The sequence below is a fragment of the Desmodus rotundus genome, chromosome 7, assembly GCF_022682495.2.
Source record: "Desmodus rotundus isolate HL8 chromosome 7, HLdesRot8A.1, whole genome shotgun sequence".
In the NCBI taxonomy this organism is placed as follows: Eukaryota; Metazoa; Chordata; class Mammalia; order Chiroptera; family Phyllostomidae; genus Desmodus; species Desmodus rotundus.
Genome location: NC_071393.1, coordinates 38,834,393 through 38,849,879, shown reverse-complemented (window position 1 = coordinate 38,849,879; position 15,487 = coordinate 38,834,393). Strand labels below are relative to the sequence as shown.

Below are 15,487 nucleotides of genomic sequence, written 5' to 3'. Positions count from 1 at the left end.
ACTATTATCCCCATTTAGAAATGGGGAAATGGTGGTTCAGGAAGGTATGATAAACCTACTCAAGTTTAACAGGTGATGAAGTCTGGAACCACCACACTGGAATCTATATGCTTAACTATTATGCATCCACTAAGCTTTCTCCTTAAGACCACCCTCTGCCCCTGCTTTTCCCAGAGTAAAGAAGGCTTTCCTAGCCTGGGCTTCACTAGGCTGTCCCCAAACCCTAGGGGTAATGCTATAGGAATAACTGAGCTCACAATACCGCAAAGAGTAGGGTCCCAGGCTTGCTGGGCCCCACTAGTGTGTGATCCTGGTCACAAGACTCGCCCAGTGATGGGCAGGGCTCTGTAAGCTAGGCCTCCTCTCTTCCTCATAAGATAACTTGGCTCAAAAGGGAAGAGTGTGAGTTCTTTGAAAACTACAGAAAAAACAGAGCCATGGATATAGTGAACTTTGGAATCAGGGAGACCAGGATTCAAATTTCAATCTGCTATTTTTATGGCCACAGGCAATTTACTTTCTCTCTGTGGGCCTGCATTTATTCCTCTGTAAAGTAAGAATAATAAAGATCTGCTTCCTATGTTTGTTGGAAACATGACCTATAGTTTGTTTAGAGGCTCTAGCCCAACGCCTGGCACACAGTAGGCACTCAGCAAGAGGTAACTGCACTTCTTTCAGCATCGTCGTAATCACCATCATCATCATCATCATCAGACTCCTCCCTGTGGGTAAGACAGGAAGGTTCTGGTGCCAAGGACATCAAAGCAGGATTGGCTTGAGTTCATGGAGCCCAAAGGCTGTCCCGGGGCTGGAAGGCACCCAGCCAGGTGCCCACAGCGGGTCTCTGGGTGTGGAGTGGGCATGGGTTTGCAAAGCCCTGCAACCCGTGGCCACCTGGTTTGCACAATACCAGAGAGTTGCCAAATTACCTGGAGAAAAAGAAATTGTTGTGATTTTTGTTATTTTTAGTTAATTTTGATTGAAATGACCTGTAGAAATTTTTTTCACCTTTTTCTGCCATCTTGAACAGAGGGCCCTGAACCTTGGCACGGTGACTTGCAGTCACACCTTTGGGCAGCCGGGAGCCCTGGGCTGTGATGGGGGATGCCCTTGGGCCCTGGACTAAGCACAGAGCCAACAACAGATCCACCACAGCTTTGACCTTGCAGTTCAGACACTGAAGGCCCCTGTTAAAATGGAAACATCTGAGTGAGCAGCACATTAAGACATTGTGGTCCATGACCTTTGAGCGAGAATTGATTTCTTGGATTAACAGCAGGTATTTGGCAAGGCCCCGAGGTGGGATGGTCTGAGTTTGAGAAGCAATGAGAAGGGAGAAGAATGGGACTTGGCCTTGGGGCTGCATCTGGTGCAGACAGGAAGGGATTCAGACCATCCCTGTGGATTTGGTAGTTTAGAAGAGGCCACAGTGAGGGTGGCTGAGGGGTGAACTCCCCTTGTCATCACTGAGAATGTTCTGGGATCCAGGAGCAAGATATAAGCGCGTATATGTGGGTATACACAGCAAAGGCTTAAATGCTGGTTAAGGGCCATGAGCCCCCACTTCCCATAAGATAACATCCCCAAGTTCAGCCTCACACACAAGGTCTTCTCTTGATCTGTGTAGCAGCCTATATCTCCATCTCTATTTTTATCAATATAAATGGCCCTTTTAAGCCAACAGTTTGGATGAAGACGTGGAAAGCATGTGCATCAAATTTGCAGATGACTCAAAGCTGGAGGGAATGAGAGAATTAAGGTTCAAGATGATCTCGACAGTCGAGAATGCTGGGTCAAAAGCAACCAGATGAAATTTAACATCAATAAATCTAATGTCTTGAACGCAGGTTCCAAAACCCAATTGCACAAGAACAGGATGAGGGAGACCTGGCTTGACTGCAATTCACATAAAAAAGATCAGGAGGTTTTAGTCTGCCTCAAGTGCAACATGAGCCAGCTGAGTGATGAGTCGCCTTCAGGAGGGAAAGGAAATATACAGTAACATCCTAACCCTCATGCTGCATTAACCCTTGGCGATGGGGTGGAGGGGGAGGACACTGAGGGACTTTATCAGACAACGTCCCACCCAGAAGGGATGGTAACAAGAGCTAATGCATTACCCACCTTCTGAGCACTCAGGGGTGGGACAGCTAGCCCAAGGTCACATGGCCAGTGGCTGGTGGATCCTCGCTCTTGACTGCTCCACTCCACTGCATCTCCGTTAGACCTTGTCTACTTTCTCTTCCCCATTTTACAGATGAGAAGGCAGGGCTGGCACTGTGAGCACAATTTGTTCACGGTCACCCATGAGTGAACTGCAGATTCAGACTCTCCTGGGACCCTTTCAGTGCCCTTCCCCTCTGCCATACTGGCTGAATGCTTACTCTTGAAGAACCAAAGACTTCGTCAGATTTTGCGTGGCATTTATCCCACAATGCCCTCCACCCTACCCTGCCTTATCAGACAGCGTAAAGCATAAAACTTAGCTTTGTGTTTTGTCAGCCCCAGTCACGTTCAAGGCTAACATTTCCACAGCTAATTGAACCACAGGGGGATATTTACATGGCAGAGAACCCGAGACCCTCTATTGAGGGTCCCCGTTTAGTCCCCATGTTTTAAAAAAATATTCAGTTAAACTACTTATGGCCATGCCTCAGGCCCCTACTTCTTTCTAGTTTGCCATAGGTAGCCAGGCTTTCATACTAAACAAGACGTAAACTGAGTATCTGCTATGTGCCAGGCATATGAGAGGGGACCCCCCCCAAAACTAGAATTATCTTCTGGAGGGTGGGCCCCTGTAGTACAGGCTTTTTGTCTACTACATGAGTGTTCTAGGAGCCCATCTGTATCAGTGTACCAGCTGGCATTGTTGTGAGAGGCTGCGTTTGGCTTCAGTGAATTTACGAGCGCACCTGCCCACACTGCACTGAATGTCCAGCAGTTTTTGACCAAAACTGCATGACTTCCTTGGCCCACCCTCCCCATTCACCCGATATCTCCCCGAGCAACTTTTTTTTGTTTCCCAGGATGAAAAAGGTCCTCAAAGGGAAATGTTTTGCTGATGTGGAAGAGGTAAAACAAAAAACAGCAGAAGCACTAAAAGGCATCAGAATCAACGAGTTCAAAAACTGTTCTGAGCAGTGGGAAAAATGTCTCAGCAGGTGTATTGCATCAGATGGACAGAACTTTGAAGGTGACTGAAGTTTAAGCATGTAAGAATAAATACAGAGCTTTTTACAAATAAATTCCAGTTCTGGGGGGTTCCTCCTTATAGTGCCGGGTCTTTCCCGTGTATTATCTCAGTGAATTGTCATGACAACACTGAGGGTAGGTTATTACTATTCCCATCTCAACAATCAGAACAGCGGCATCACAGGCTGACCAACCAACCACTCCAGTTTGCCTGGGACTGAGCGGTCTCCCAGGACATGGACTCGGCATCGTAAAACCAGGGCAGTCCCAAACACACCAGGACGAGTTGGTCCACCTAGGCTTAGAGAAGGTAAATAACTAGCCCAAGGTCACACAGCCAGAAAGTGGCTGCACCAGGACTTAAAATCAGTTCTCCTGAAACCAAATGAATCTTGCAGCAATAAACGCAAAGTAAGAGGTGGTAAAGCTCTGGCCAACTCTCTGACCTCTGCTTCAAGCTCCTGGAAGCCTTGTTTTGCTTATTTCCTTATTTTCAGTTCTATGTCAGAAGACCAAGTTTCTATACCTGTGCAACAAGAAGAGTGGCTACGTCCCAGGGCTGTTCTGAGTATTGAGAAAGAACTAGAACAGCGCCCAGCCTGGCAGGGCTCGGGTCATAGAAAGTAACTCAGCTGTAGCGCTGTGATGGGTTGGGGGAGGGGCCACATTTGAAGATGGACATTGATCAACTGGGGTGTGTGGGCGTGGCAAGGGATGGTGAACTCAGTGGTGAGGCACTCACAAGTGAGGTCCTTCAAGGAATAAACAAAGGAATGGAGGAAGAAGAGAGAGTGGAAGGCAGACAGGGAGACTGAGTTCTAGCCTACCAAAGGCTGTCTTGGGAAATAAAGAGACTCGAGCTGCGAGGCTCTGGAGGCCCATCCGAAACCAGGAGGCAAAGTAACTGGGAGACAATTCTGTCCTGTATCAGAACTTTCCAGTGATCAGATCCACGGAAGGAGCTTCTTTCAAAGGAGCTTTCTCTTCCTTCCCAGCCCTGGAGGCGTGCAAGGAGAGGCTGGTGGCCATCTGCCGGGGATTCCACAGAGGACACTCCTACAGCGAGTATGAGGCTGGGAAGATAACTCTCATCTTCCTTCCGACTCGGCGAGACCCTCCGGCAGGCGTTGGCTCTCTTCCCTCCCACTGTAAATATTTGTGCATTCCCAAGTCCTACAGAGAGCTTACAAAGGTCAGGACGCCAGACAGGCAGGCTAGTTTGCTTAGTGTTTCTTTAGGCTGTGTTTCCAAGACTTCTTGTCATCTGTGACTGGAGTGGACACAGGCTGCAGGATGTGTGTGTGTGTGTGTGTGTACGATTGTTCAAGAGGAAGAGAAATAAGTGAAGATCATTCAAGAACATGGAAGCAACACCCCCTCCTCCCCCCACCAGGCAAGGACACTTCCTCTATGTGGCCACAGTATGTCAGAGCAGCAGACGCCGTCCCACACCGCCTCTCCTGGTGGTGTGTCAGGACTGGGTGGGGTCTTTCATCCCGTTGCTTAGGGCTTTCCGGTGGGAGATGGAGGGGTGGTTCCACTCACAGCACTGAGACAAATCCCTTGGGTTCGATCCATCCCCTGCTCATGCAGATGGAGGTCCTGTTTTGATGCTCTAGCTGGATGGACTGTGTTCAGCTCCTTCCGCAGGAGCTAGCCCCAGGTTGGGGTGGGGAGATGCGAAGATCACATGGTGGCTGAAATTTGGAGGAGAGTCTTATTTTTTGTGAGCATCACAGCACACTGTTTATCCCCGGTCTCTTGTTCTGCACAGTCTGACTCCTCTGCCGTGTGGTCATTTTCCTAAAAGCCGAGCTGAGCTGGTCGCTTCCCCACACCTCTCAAAGGAGCTCCTCCCCACGGTCCCTAAACGTGCCCCACTTTCTCACAAGTGTGTCCCTTCCCGAATGCTGTCCGTTTGTCCGGGAATGGTCTTCCGTTCTCTGGGCTTTTTACCCCATCTAAAAATGGGGGTAAAAATAGCCTCTGCCTCAGAAAGTTCTCATGGGGGCTCAATGAGTTAATACACGTAGGGCCCTTAGCATAGCGCCTGGCATTTTGGGGTGATGGTGTCTGTTATCATTCTATTATGCTGGCCGACTTCGACTCCTTCTGCATGACCCCAGGTCACCGGCTCTGTGAAGCCTTCCTTGTCCTCTTCAGAGAAAGTTTTGTTTCTCTTTTTTGGTTTTTGCTGTTTACTTTGGGTTTTATGACATTAACACTGCCTTTTGGGAGATTTGGTTTTAATTATTAGCCTCCATGTTTGTCCCTCCCACCGGACTGAGGGGCTCCCTGGAGCAGGCAGGGACAGGTTGCATTCCGGTCTGTACCTGGCGGCTAGCATAGTATCTGGCATCTGGCAAGGGCTTCAGAATTGCTGTTCCCCAAATGAACGGAAGGAGGAATAAGTTAGAACGACTGTGCGGGGCTCCCAAATGCTGCCCGTGTTGTGTCCGCCTCAAAGACCCCAGTCCTTTCTGCATCCCCACCCCTGCCCTGCCTCTCCTCTCCACCCTGTGGAAAAGATATCTCATTTTCCCACTTCCCTAAAATGTTTTGGATTTGGAAAATAGCAATGGTTTAGGAAAATGGGTAATTACCGAAGGCTCAATCACGGAAAACATGTAATCCTGGAGTCTTAGCGAAATGTCAAGAACTTGATTAGAACAAGCCCAGTCCCTGGTGATCTGAAAGAAATATGGCTTGTTTGTCCTAGAGGGGATGAAGGATCACTTTTTATTTACACACCAGCCCCACTAATCCCTTCTGACAATAAGGGAAGTCATTCTGCTCGGCTGGAGCGTTATTTCAGGGCTCCCTTAAGGAAGAACTATCTTCTACTCAATTAAAGCCAAACCTGAACTTGCTCTGACCCCGTCATTCCACGGCCAGGAAAGCAGGCTTGGCTTCTTCCAGCGGGGCGGCTGCCCGGGCTCCAGGCCGAGCTCTTTTTCATCAGCACGTCTCAAACATTTATTGGGGGTGAGGAACAGGGGAGTAGAAACCATCCCTGCCAGTCTCCTTCAGCCTGGCCCGGGCCTGGGTGCTGGGAAAGAAAGAGGGCACAGAAGAGGGACATGGACTAAGCCTCCCAGCACAGCAGGTCCCTCGGGGCCACCTCTGCCTCCAGCTCTGGGTGGGGGATCAGTAGTCAAAATGGATGAGCAGCACCCCAGTGGTAGGTGGGGGACTGAAAAACCCCAAAACTCGGCTTCCCTTACCCTGTTCTATGTAGATCAGTGGCTCCAGCTCTGGACCTGCCTGCCAAGCCCCTCCTCCGTCTGCAGGAATGAGCGGCACTGTGATGCATGATCTCACTGGGAAAGCTCCCAGGAGTCTCACCTCTCCCCTCCCACAGCCCCACTCACCCCTGGGGGATCCGGAAGGAGAGAGCTTACCCTTCCATCTGCTGTAGAAAGGGGTATGTGAGCTGAGAAGACCATCTATGTAGGAAAGTGTAATTTTCTTGCTGCTCTTCTCAATTACAAAATAATAAGATTGTTAAAAATCCAATAACGTGAATGTCAATATTGGCAGGGACAGCCGCAGGAAATTTAATTGCACAATGGGTGCCAGTTAAAAGTGGTATGTGCCCTTCTCGGCTTTTCTCAGTTCTAATCAGGATAAAATTTACTGATCCTACGAACTCACAAACAGAGGCTTGTCCCTGGGCCAGGAACGGGTTCTAAAGACATCGGCTGCCTTCTCTCAGTCCCTGGCCTTTTCTTCCTCCCCAAGCATCATCCTGATTGGGACTTTTAGCTAGTCGTGAACATCAGCTCTCCAGTTTCTCTGCCATGTCAGACGACCAGATGTTTTTTATTTGAGAGCAAATTGACACATTAAATTACACTGTGCAAACATTAAAGCCAGCCCCGGGTAAACAGGCAGAGATTCATTGAATTTTATGGGTCACAATAATGTTTATGTAATTTAACAAATTCCTGTCCTGCTGCTGAATCTCTCCAAGAAGTATTAATTTAAGAAAGATGGGGCCTGCCCAGAGGCTCCCCGTGTCCTCCACCCCATCTCTGCCTCTCAGAAGTCTTGCTGAGGCCCAGCAGGTTTAGATCTGGGCATCAGAACTTCCAGGCTGAGTGAGGAATTGCTGTTAGGTCTCACTTGGTCTTGAAAACATCTCCTATCTGTCCTCGTGGAGCCTTATGAAACACTCTTGGCACTGGCCACCCGCGGGGTTTGCCTGACCAGGATCCATCCACTCCTTCTCTTGACAACAGCATTGTGATTCTTCTCGAGGAACAAGTATTTCTGTCTCCTTATCAGTTTCCAAGTTTTCTTTGGAACAGAATCCACTCCATAGCCCTAGAGATGGGCATGTGATCCAGGCCTGGCCAATGAGAGCATTCCATCCAGCCCCTGGCTGGTGATTGGCTCAGTGACGGGAATGTGATCAAATCCAGACCAAGGAGCAACAACCTTAGCACTTCTGCAGAAGTTGGCAGAATAAGGAGCTCCCTTCCCACTGGTCTGGTTAAGTGACAAAAGGTAGGTTGGGAGCTTCTGGGCCCTGCTCACCACCAGTTCGAAAAAGCCTGCCCAGGAAGGAGGCCAACACAGAAGAAAGTAAAAACTGGAAAAGGGCAAAATCCCCAGGAGCTTTTTGAGCCCCAGGATTCAGCTGTGGTTGAAGTCCACACTCGAGCTGTTTGGTTATGTGAGTTAACAAATCAGCTGTCTCAGTTAAGTCAGGTTGAATTGAGTTTGCGTCACTTGCACCAAAGTGTCTTGTGCAGTAAAGCAACATTAGCCCGGCCCTCTCTGTGGGGACTGCTGTGGAGGCTAGGGCCCCACCCCCACACTTCCCAACACTGGCATCCGCCCCCATGGATTGCATTCTCACCTCTGATTCTCTAGTGCTTCCCTAGGGCTCCCGCCACCCTCTACTCCAGCCAGGGGGGCTGTTTCTAAATGCCCTGCATGTCTCTCCCTGCCTGCTCTTATCTTCCTCTCATTGCGTGCCGCGCCATTTCCCCCATCTACCTACCCACCCTTCAAGGTCAAGTTTAATTCTCTTCTCCACGAGAAAGCTGCCCTACCTATTCAGAAATCCCTCCTCTGAAATGCCACACTTCCTGGCCCTTAATTATACAGATAAAAGACCAACTTCTTGTATTACATGATTGTTTCTTTTCTTCTGTTTCTTTATAGCCAAAAAAAATTCCTGGTACAATGTAGGTCACACAAAATCATAGATTATTAGGATTTGAATGTATCTTAGAGATTATGACGATCACCTTGTCCTCACAATTTACAGTTGAAGAAATGGAGGCCCAGAGAGGTGAATTGACTTGCCCAAGGTCACACAGCTAGTTTATGGTCAGGCCAAAGGTAAAATTTCAGCTGAACGCTCTTTCTACATCACCAAGCTCCATCATCAATTTGGTTGATTTATTTTTCTGTTGAGTGTGTATATAGCTGGAAGAGGATTGGCATCTTACCATCTGTTAATGGGACTGAGTCAGCACATACAGAGGAAAACAATGGTGGACTCGACCAAATCAGACGATCTGGTTTCAACTTCTAACTGGGCTACGTGACCTTGGAAAAGTCCTCTCACCTCTCTTTTCCGTTTCACAACGGCAAAATGAGAGTCTTGACCTAGGCTTGAGGGCAAGTAAGCTTGACTTGTGACCCTTCTCCTACCGATCACGGGGACTGTCTGCAGAGCCGTGTGGCAAGAATCTGGGGGAGCACCTGGGCTCAGAGGAGGGCCGCCGCCTATTAGCACTGGCTCCCTCAAGTCCGATAGCCTGGCCGGGGGCAGGTCAGCAGGCATACCGGATGTTGTCCCTGCCTGGACTAGATGATTTTCCTATTCTGCCGTTTTAGGTCATTTAAGTCCCGATGGAAATGCAAACAGAGCTCATATCCACTGCAGACCCCCTGTCAGGGTGCGTCGGCTGCGGGCTGCTCTCGGTGTATAGCTTTCTGATGCGCACAGACCGTGACACATCCGGGCTCCAGAACCCACACTTCTCCCCAGCAGAAGCGCACTTGGCCCCTGCGTTAGACCCACGCAGCGGATGAAATTTGCACTGTGAACTTGGGGAGTCAGCCTGGATGTGTCAAGTGGCTGAGAAGAGGCATTAGGTGGTGGGGGAAAGCTGATGGTGGAGGAACTCTGGAGTCTGAGAGATACATTTCTAGGCCTGCAGTGTTCATTATCGGGCAAGAGACATCCTCTTAACACCCAAGGGGAGACAGGGACCTGGAACAAAGGGCCTACAATTGTGGTTCCCCTGGAGGGCCAGGGGCCAGGACACAGAGGTCGCCTTGGGGTTCTAGTCTGTCAGTCTGCTCCTGTGGGTCCACCTCCCGAGGCATCAGAGAAGTTCCCACACTGAAGGCATATGCTGTGTCCTGGGCCTAGGAGCCCTTTCTTCCTCACTTTGCCTGTCGTCCAAGCGGAGACAATAGTCCTAACCCTGCAAGGCTGTGATGAAATTACCCACAGAAATAATTTGTGTAAAGTGCTCAGCAGGACCTCGTAGGTGCTGGGCTATGGATTTCCTCCCCTATCCCAACTCCATTCCCTTCCAGTCTAAGAAGTTCAGACATTCATTTCATAGGCCTGCCCCTGTATGCTGGGTGGTAGAGAAGCAAAGATGAGCAAGAAACAGATTACTTGGCTTTTGTTCAGTTGTAGGTCACAGGAATAGAATCCAAAGTCATTATAGAAAAAAAGGGGGGAGGGAGATCTATTGGGTCATAGAAGTAACTGCCTTCAGGCACAGCTGCATCTAGAAACCCAATGATGGCATTGGCGCTCTCTCTCTTTCTCTGTCCCTCACTTTCTCTCTCACTCTTCCTCTTCCCCTCTCCCCCTCTCCCCCTCTCTCCCTCTCTCTCTCTCTCTCTCTCTCTCTCTCTCTCTCTCTTGGATTGGCTGTCTTCACATCATAGGCAAATGGACATTGGAAGCCCCTGGCAGTTTAGCAAATCCAGGGCTGAAGGCAGAGAGACTCCTGATTGGCCTGGCTTAAGTCATGTGCCCTGAGGGATCCAATCACTGTGGTTAGATGGGGTATTCAGATTGGTTAGGCCTGGGCCATGTGGCCAGGGAAAAGGCAGGATCAGCCTCAGCCAATCCTCATGGAAAGAGTTCCCTCTAGGAAGGCAAGTTCTACTGTCAGGGGAAGCAAGGAAGAGCAGGCTGCTGGATAAGCTAAAACCACAGGTGCCTTTACAGCGTGGCTTCTGGAGAGGAGGCGTGGCCTCTTTTAGGGAAAAGATTAGGAGGAACACTGGACACTGGCCTTCCCACAGGATTTCAGATACAGCGGGCCCTCCCGTTCCATCCCCCGCCCCCGCTGAGGAGGGATGATCGCAGCTCATTGGCATGGAGTCCCCGCCTGCGGCCCTGTCCAGGGGCAGGGAGCCAGGGGCAGTGTAACCAGAGGTCTCTGGGTCTCTACTTTCCTCCAGAGAACATAATGACACGATGCTGACCACACAGGCCTTGGCCCTGGGCCCAGTGGCAGAGGCTTCTGAGGATTGTGGTTTAGTTCTTGCCAATGTCAACTCCTTTCTGTCTAACTTTAGAATCCCAGGGTTGGCTTCCCTTGCATCAAAGCAGTCAAACTATTCAACTCCACAGGGTGTGTTTTTTTTTAAACAACAACAACAACAACAACAAAATCAAAACAAAACCAAAAAGAGAAAAAAAAAATCCAAAGATCTTTCAGAGTCAAAGGGATTCAGCACACAGAACCCTGAACTTCGCGGAAATGCCCCGTGACTGTGGTCGGCCCAAATTAAACATATCTACTCTGTTTTTAAAGCTAAAAAAAATCCTAAATAACCTTTAATTAGTAGACCCACTTCTTTCCTTCCCATCAAAGCCGAGTGTTTCACGAGAACTACATTTCCTAAAAAGGCCTGGGGCTGGAAGCTAGGCTCCCTCACCTTGCACAAGGCGACGCCCGGCAAGCAGCTCTCCCATCTGGATTCAGGGGAGTGGGTGCTGGGGAGAGAGGGCCCGGAGATGGGACTGAGGTGAGGGGGCCTGCAGGGTCCCAAGCTGGTCAACCCCCACTCTACTTTTTCTTTACTACGTGAGCCTACTTGAGCAAGTGCCTCAGTCCCCATCTATAAAACGAGGGTGCCCATGCCTAGCCAGCCCACCTCATGCTGAAAGATGTAGGTAGGCATTTAAAAACACCCCAGACCCTCTACAAAACAATTAAATTGTTGCTAATCTACCAAATGCCTCGATCACCCCCCCCATTTTTTTTCTGTTTATTTAAACATCCCTCCCCCTTATTCTCTGTCTTGGCCCATCTCCTCGGTTCTCCTCTTCCTTCTCGGTCCCGTCCTCTCTTGTCCTGCGGGCGCGTCATCTGTGATTTGTGAGTGACAGCCAGCTCCAAGGGAGGCTGTGCAAAGATGTTGCTGGTACTAGGGAGGACGTGGGTTTCCCGCAAGGGCTGAACTGGGTCTGTGTAGCCGTCCCACTCGGTGACTCTGTTTGTGTATCTTTCCCGGGTCATCCGGCCTCCTCCCGCCCCTCGGACAGGAGGACTGTAAGAACGCATCAGTCCTTTTAAACTTGACTGGTGGCACAGCCCTCCAGCAAACTTTCCTCTCCTGGCTGTCCAGGTTGGCCAGACAACTTATCCTCTAATAGGGGGGTCACCCATCATCCCAGGGGAGTTGTTATCCTTTCTGAAGGCCATGGCAGCAGAGCGAAAGGGAGGAAACTTAAAATAAAACACACACCCGCACCATGTACACAGACGCACGACCAGCATGTAACGCTGACGGGCTCACGCAGATTTCAGGATTAATTTATAGTTGCTTCTTGAGCTCCAGTGACTCATGCTGGCAGCTAGAGACAGGCTCACTCCCTGGGCCCCCAGTCCCTTGAGCCTTTTCTTCCTCAACCCCAGCTCAGCAGAGGGAAAAGCCCTGACACGGGCTACAGGCCCTGGGGCGGGGGGGCCCCCTGGCCGAGGCCTGTGCACTCAAGGCCTGGAACGTCTGCGTCCTAATGCCTTTTTTTAACGTCCTTTCTTGTTTTGGGGTTTTTGTTTTGTTTTTAAGTGAAGCAAAATTTGCATACGGTGAAATGCACCTTGTAGTACAGAACTCAGTGACTGCTGGTAAACATAGATACCACGTCAACCAAGATACAAATCTTTCCGCTGCCCCAGGAAGTTCTTTTGCATACCCACCCAAAGACACGGTTCTTCTGATGCCTGTCACCAGCTGCAGTGTGGCCTCTTCTAGAATTTCATCGAAAAGAAATCACACTACATTTGTTCTTTTGTGTATTGTTTTCACTTAACATAACGTCCGTGAAATGCATCCAGTTCTTGCTGACTCCTCCTATTCCAGCGTATAAACATTTCACCGTTTCTTTCTCTAGTGGCTCTGTTCACGGACATTCCCGCCTCCAGTTCGGGGCTGTTGTAAAGACAAAGCTTCAACGAGCACTTGTGGGCAGCTGCTGTGCACACGGGTGTTTTCGTTTCTCTTGGGTAAAGGCCTAGGAGTGGACTAGCCGGGTCAAACGAAGGCACGTATTTAAATTGACAAGAAACTGATCGTTAGAGTAGTCGCACCATTTTACACTCTCGCCAGCGATGTGTGAGGGTTGCAGCTGCTCCTCGTCCTCGCCGACCCTTCGCCTTGCCTGCCTTTTTCATTTAAGCCGTTCTGGTGTGTACAGTAGTAGTAGCTCATTGGCGTCTTAAAGTGCATTTCCCTGATGGCTAATAATGCTAAGCATACTTTTCTGTGATTCTTTGTTAGTCATTTACCCCAAGGTCACAAACATTTTCTCCCATATTTTCTTTTAAAAACTGTGTGGTTTTAACTTGTACTTTTATGACCATAATATATCTCAAATTAATGTTTGTGTGTGCAGAGAGTTAGAGGTGTAAGTTTATTTTTACCATATACTTATAGAATTGTTTAATATTTGTTCTAAAGACTTTCTTTGCTCCATGAAATTGCTTTGGCACCTGGGTTGAAAGAATAATTCAATATATAGAGGGTCTATTTCTGGCCTTTCTAGTCTCTCCTCCATTTACCTGTCTTTCCTTTTGCCAATACCACGCTGTCCTGATTTAGCTTTGTAGAAAACCTTGTATGAGGTAGCCGTAAGTTCTCTAAACTTGGCTTTCTCTATCATTAACATTTGGACTACATCTTTGCATTTTCATCAAAACTCTTAGTATCACATTTTTTGTCATTTTCTACTAAAAATTGGGTGAGATTCTGATTGAGTTGCTTTGATGTATAGATAAATCTGAGAAGAATTGACATCTTAACAATATTAAGTTTCCTTAACATGGAATATCTCGTCATGTATAAAAACCTTTTTAAATGTCTTTCAGCAAAGTTTTGTCATTTTTACGACAAATATTGTTTATATTTTGTTAAATTTATTCTTAAGTATTTTGTGGTTTTGGATATCAATGCAAAAGAACCTTTGAAAATTTTATTTTCCACTTTTCTGCTAATACATAAAAATGCAATAAGTTTTTATATAAAGATCTTGTATCCTATGGTCTTGCTCAATTCGCATATTAGTTCTAGGAGCTGCTTTGTAAATTCTTCAGGACGTTCTACCTAAAAATGCATGCTGTCTATAAAGATAGTTTTGTTCGCATTTTAATGGCATTTATTGCTACCTTGTTGCACCGTCTGCAATTGCTAGTACAACGCTGAATAAAGTGGCAAGAACAGACAGAAAACGTGCCTTATTCTCATCTGAGGGGGGAAGCATTGAATATTTTACATTACTTACATTTTCCGGGGTGAGTTTTTTCATACATATTCTTTATGAAATTAAAAAGTTATCCTCTGTTCCTAGTTTTCTGAGATTTTTTTTTTTTAATTGTGAATGAATGTTGAAGTTGGCCAGATGCTCATTTGGATTTATGGAGATGATCATATAGTTTTTCTCCTTTATTCTCTTAATACTATGTAAAGTACATTGTTTGGCTTTTCAAATGTCAAGCCAACCTTGCATTTCTGGGACAAACCCCAACTGGCCATGAGTTTTATACGTTGCTAGATTCGTTTTGTGACTATTTTGTTAAGGTTTTGTATCTGTGTTCATGAAAAATACTCGTCTGTGTCTTAATCCATTAAGACTGCTGTAAAAAAAACCCACCAGAGACTGCGTGGCTTAACCAGCGAACATTTATTTCTCGTACTCCTGCAGGCTGGGGGGTCCAAGAGTAAGGCCCTGGCCCATCTGTTGTCTAGTGAGAAGCTGCTTTCTGGTCCGGAGGTGGCAGCCACCTTCTCCCTGTGACCTCACATGGCAGGAGAGCGCTCTCTGTGTCCCCGTTCCAAGGGCGCTAACCCCATTCATTCGGACTCCAACTGCATAAGCTACTCATCTCCCAACTTCTCACCCCCTCATGCCATCACGTGAGGGGTTAGGGTTTCGACCCCTGAATTTTGAGGGAACACAAACTTTCAGTCTGTAACAATCTGTAATTTTCTCTTCTCTGACTTTGTCAATTTTGGTAGCAGAATTGTGTTAGGCACATAAAATGAGCTGGAAAGTATTTCCTCTCCCTCTATTTTCTGAAAGCGTTTGTGTAAGATTGAATTATTTTTCCCTAAAACTTATAATGTAATTCATGACTGAGACCATCAGAGACTGGAGTTTTTCTTTATTTTTTATAATAAAGTAAATCTCTTCAATGAATATAGAGCTGTTCAATTTTTTTTGGTCTCTTTTTGTGTTGGTTTTGGTTAAGTTATAGCAATCAAGTAGTTTGTCCATTTCACCTAGGTGGTCAAATTTGATAACATAATGGCATTCTTAATATCCTCTTATTTTCCCTCAAATTCATACTGGACGTAATACATGACAGAGACTCTAGATTCTGTTACCTTCTTCTGAAGAGTGTTGATTTTTTTGTTTTCTGGCTGGCAGGTAAGTGACTGGATGGTCATTGTGAACTTGTAGAGGTTGGACTTGGTGCTTTCTTAAGGCACATAGTATTTGCTTTCCTTAGTCTAGGTCAGTCCTCTAGTTCTGGGACATAGATTTTATTCTGACTTGGTGGGACTCAAAGTCCAAATTCTATGTCTGCAGCTGCATCTGGCCCACACCTGAAATCTCTGCCCAGCTTCTACAGACTTGTAGCTGATGCTTCCACTGGGCTTCTTGCTGTGAGCCCCCTGAACGCACGGTCTGAGGGTCAGTCAGGGTTAGAGAGTGGCTTACGTGCAGATTTGGGGCTGTCCTCTCAGAGTCCTTTCCTGTCCAGGATTTCTCTCCTTGGCCCGAGCTCCTCTGGCAGAC

At 47.7% G+C, this 15,487-nt stretch overlaps 1 long non-coding RNA gene across 1 annotated transcript; it reads right to left on the bottom strand.

Moving 5' to 3' along the window:
- Positions 1-1,020: 1,020 nt before the first annotated feature.
- LOC123479431 (uncharacterized) lies at positions 1,021-6,475 on the bottom strand. Its single transcript, XR_006655046.2, has 4 exons — positions 6,417-6,475; positions 6,053-6,241; positions 2,125-2,277; positions 1,021-1,187 (listed from the first exon to the last, which is right to left on the bottom strand). It is a non-coding gene; the product is annotated as an uncharacterized lncRNA (long non-coding RNA).
- Between the last annotated feature and the right edge of the window lie 9,012 nt (positions 6,476-15,487).